General features: G+C 46.2%; 1 pseudogene; it reads left to right on the forward strand.

The window, feature by feature from the left end:
* The first annotated feature begins 2,344 nt into the window (after window positions 1-2,344).
* LOC127214428 (E3 ubiquitin-protein ligase MSL2-like) lies at window positions 2,345-3,838 on the forward strand (annotated as a pseudogene).
* The last annotated feature ends 822 nt before the right edge of the window (window positions 3,839-4,660 follow it).

A 4,660-nucleotide genomic window follows, 5' to 3' on the forward strand; every position in this document is an offset into this window, starting at 1 on the left:
GATTTGCTAGTATTTTATTGAGGAGTTTTTCATTCGTGTTCATGAGGGATATTAGTCTGTAGTTCTCTTCCTTATTTGTATCTTTTTGTGTCTTGGGTACCTAGGTACTTGTGGCCTCATAGAGTTTGGTAATGAGCCTTCTGTTCCTATTGTGTGGAACAATTGAGGAATATTGGTATTCGCTCTTTGGATTTCTGGTAGAAGTCTGCACTGCAGCCATCTTGCCCAGGGCTTTTTTTGGTTGGGTGGGTTTTGATGACTGCCTCAATTGTGTTAGACTCTATTGGTCTATTATCCAGAGGTTCCTCTCTCCCACAGCAGTGGGGCCTGGCTGGGACCCCAGGCCCTGCACCACATTGCACTACAGGGACAGCCCAAGAGAAGGGACAATGTGCCTTCTATCGAATCCACCAAAACCCACACAACCTTGGAAAGAGAATTTGAGAGCATGTGTGAGAGGAGCAGAGAGAGCTTGACAATTGCACTGAGTATGCCCTGTTCAAGGAGCCAGAAGTGGAGATCAGGTCATGCATAGTGCGCTCATTTTTATTTGGGGGGGTTGTGCGTGGGGGAAGGGGTCGCAGCGAGGCAGGCGGGGATAGTGTGCATGGGCTAATGTGTTTGTAGGGTTTTCTAAATGGACTGTCAAAGTGCACTATTAATGGCGAAAGGCTATATTAACGAGAGGTGAGGGGTGTGTTGCACATGACATGAGCCAGTCGTTAGCTCCAGGAGGGCATGGAGGGGGCTTTTAGAGACAAATCAGGTGAAAGGGGAAGTGGATGGAAAGGAAGCTGGAGGGGTGGTGTGGAGGGATTGAAAGCATGCTGTGCACATGCTAGCTAGGGATAGCCACATCAGAGTCTCAAGGATGACAGTGTCTCTGCCCCTTGAGTTAATGATATCAAGGTGGCGAGACATAGGGAGGCCCCCTGGGACCATGGGCCCTACACCACAGTGCACTACAGGGACAGCCCAAGCAAAGGGACAATGTACCTTCTTACTAATCAACCAAAACCCATACAACCTAGGAGAGAGAGTATTTGAGAGCACCTGGGGAAGAGCAGAGTGAGCTTGAGTCTTGAACTGAGCATGCTCTGTTCTAGGATACCAGGTGGGCCTGAAGCACTGCACCATCCACCACAAACAGAGCAGTATGTGCCCAAATGAAGTAGAGCTGTGCATGAAGTGAAGGTGAGGGCAGCCAGGCCCAAGGGAGGGGACTGCAGAAGGCCTGTTTGCTGGGCTGTGGTGGTGGCCTGGTGTGGTGAACTCGCCTAAGCCATGGCTCAACAGACAGTGGCAGTTGCGGTAGAGCTGGGATGAGTCATCAGTGCTGTGCTGAAAAGATGGCAGGGCTGTGAGTGGGCTGGGGCTGTGAGTGGCCTGCACTAGTGCTGGTGATTCTGAGTTTGCAACCTAGGAATGAGTGGTGCAGCCACTGCTTGCTGGGCCTGTTTTCTGCCCACTCATAAAACCTTGGGCTTGCACATTTCTTCCTGGGACTCCCTTTTTTGGTAGGGGCCTCCTTCCTGCTGCATGAGGCACAGAATGGACCCCATATCTAGCATTGCAAGATTACAGCAGACACACCCACCACTGCCTAAGCTCCTGGCACTAGACTCCTGCATGGTAGTCCTTGTCATACCACTGCCTCTGTGAAGGTGCTGCAATGGAGTAAGGGCCCAGGGCTGGAGATACGGGTGCTCCTGGAACTTATCTGGTCCATACCGTTGCTTACAGCTCCATCCAATGGTGCCTCTGTGGCTAGATATGCTGCTCGAGCCCAGGCCACCAGGAGAGCTGCAGGGCTAAACCAAGTGCCATTCCAGGCCAGATCATACAATCTGTGGCTACCTTGGTTGAACTCCATAGCTGATTGCTCACTAGTTTCCTCTCTCTTTGTTCTGCTCGACTAAGGGACAGAGGAGGGGCACTGAGGCCCCATGTGTGGGAGGATGCTTTAGCTTCACACACTTGATGGATTTTGGTTGCTGCTTTGGCCAGTGGTTCTGCTCAGATTTCTCCTAATAGTTGTAAACTCACAATTGTTCCCTGGCTGCTTAGAAACTTGCATCTGGAATTTCTTTTCAACTGAGAGCCATTTGTGTCCAAGTGTTTGTAATGAACCCCATGAATGCTACTGCTCTCTACATTTCCACCAATCGCCTAGTGCTCAACCATGACCCTGGAGACCCCAAGGCATTTCAAGAGATTATCAGGATCCTGCCTTACTTGCGACAGTCTCTCTCTTCCTGTGTTTGTGGACATTTGCTACAAGATCCTATTGCACCCACCAAATCCACCTGTCAACAATATGTGCAAAACATGTAAAGGCAAGAAAATGATAATGAAAACTTCATGTAGCTAGTGCATAGATTATGAGCACTTTGAGGGAAACAAGCAGTTAAGCATCCTGGTAAACTGCTACAAGAAACTATGTGAATATATAACCCAGACAAGACTGGCACAGGACATAAGACAAACAGTTGATTGTTCTTTTGATATTTTAGCTTTACTCAATGAAGGATCATTGTTTTGTGAGGACATAGAGAAACCTTCAGACTCATCCTTCACTCTGTGTTTGACACAGTCCCCTTTACCTTCAACCTCAGAACCCATAGCAGATCCCCATGCTAATTTATCTCCAAAGTCTGAAAGTGCCCTCAGCATTGCTATTGGCAGTTCTGTTGTCAATGGTTTGCCTACTTACAAAGGGCTTCAATAGATAGATTTGGTATAAATATCCCCTCACCCGAACATCCAAATATGATCGACATGTATAATACTGTTGATATAAAAACTGAGGATCTGTATGAGAGCCTGTCACCTGTCTGTGACACGGTAGCCACTGATTTGTGCTCCACAAGTATTGATATCTGGAGTTTCTGTGAAGAGCCAAAACCTGGTGACTCTCTTTTGCTGAGTGATGAGAAAGTAATCCGCAGTTTAGAAACTGTTTCAAATACAGAGGTTGGATGTCCTAATTTGCATCCAAATTTGGAAGCCACTGTATCCAGTGAACCTTTTTTGCAGCTTTCTTCCAAGTCTCTTAGCCATAATATTTTTATGTCTACCAGCCCTATACCCCATGTGTTATCATGTACAGGTAGCAAAGTTGAATCGAAAAAGAACCAGATATGAAAGATACAGTGAAAAAGTTCAGCCACTTCCAATTTCTACCATAATCAGAGGCACAACCCTTGGGGCATCTGCTCCTGAGACGGTGAAGCATGAAAGGGAAATCTTCCTTCAACATATAGCTACTGTTTCCAATTGAGGTACAACACCCAAGACCACCAAAACTGTACTTTTATCTACTAAAAGCATGAAAAATTATCATGAACATGGATCCAAGAAATCCCACTCTAAATCCAAGCCAGGTATTCTTTAAAAAGACTAGGCAGGAAAGGTAAAGATTCTTAGTCATTATGTTATGCCAGGAAGTCCTACCAAGTCTGTGTGCAAAAAGCCCCAGGGAAAGAAAGGATGTAAATGTGGGCATGCTATGCAAAATCCAGGTAATCTGGCAGCAGCCAGTACTAACATTGTTACTCTAACCAGAAAGCCTGCATTCATTGCAGATGCTGAAGGCTGCCAGAACTCCTACCCGGCCAATGGGGAGAAGAAGCTGGAGGCATTTGCTGTGCCAGTGAAGGCCTTGGAGCAGAGCAGACTCACATTGGGTGTTAATGTGACCAGCAATGCTGTACGCAACACAAGTACCAGTACCAGTGTTATCAATGTCACTGGGTCCCCAGTAATGACATCTTTAGCTGCCAGTACAAATGATAACAAAAGTTTGAATGAAGCTATGGATATGAGATTTGAATGTTAACTCAATGGGTCTTGAAGCCTACCCTTGGTAGGAAATAGCTACAGTTTTATGGCAGCTATTCTGTTGGTTTAACTTGCCGGAATTCCTGCATATAGATCACTTGTATCATGTGTTTTCATTGCTAAGTTATATGTGTTAGTATCGTGGAAACAGTGTGCAGATAATGGAGGAGTACCCTACAATTATATGTTCTTAGTTCTTACAGAACCTGAGAGTTTGAGAACCTGAGAGTTTGGGGGAGGACAGCGAATGGAGAGAGAAGTAGGAGAAAATGAGGGGGAGGAAAGGAAAACATGTGCGACCAGGAATATTGAGCCTGGTTAGGAATAGAAGATAGGAAAAAGAGAGAGACAGACAGAGACAGAGAGAGAGAACATAAAAGAGGGAGCCAATATTGGTTTGAAGATAAAATTGAACACAAAGAAAGGTCGAGAGAAGTATAAGACTGCTCCCAACTAACAAGTTGAACTTACAAGAAAGGCTATCATAAATGCCCTTACCAGAGAGTGAGATCAACAACTAACTTCTCCAGGGCGCCCTCAACTAATGCCTGTTGAAAACAGGATCAAACACCCATACATAAACACTGAGTCAAACTAGAACCGAGATGCAGAAGGAGAGGACAAGACCATGATGCAGAAACACATAGAGACAGCTTACCTGAACAAGGAGGAGCTAACGGCCACTAGACTGATAGCTGGGAAGCCAGCATGGGACTGACTCAGGCCCCCCTGATTATGGGTCTCAGCCAGAAGGACTGAGCAGTCAAAGAGACCTCAGACAGTGGAGCCAGAATGTAACCCTGGTTCACAAAAGAACTTT

This window comes from Phodopus roborovskii, unplaced genomic scaffold (genome assembly GCF_943737965.1).
Source record: "Phodopus roborovskii unplaced genomic scaffold, PHOROB, whole genome shotgun sequence".
NCBI classification, from domain to species: domain Eukaryota; kingdom Metazoa; phylum Chordata; class Mammalia; order Rodentia; family Cricetidae; genus Phodopus; species Phodopus roborovskii.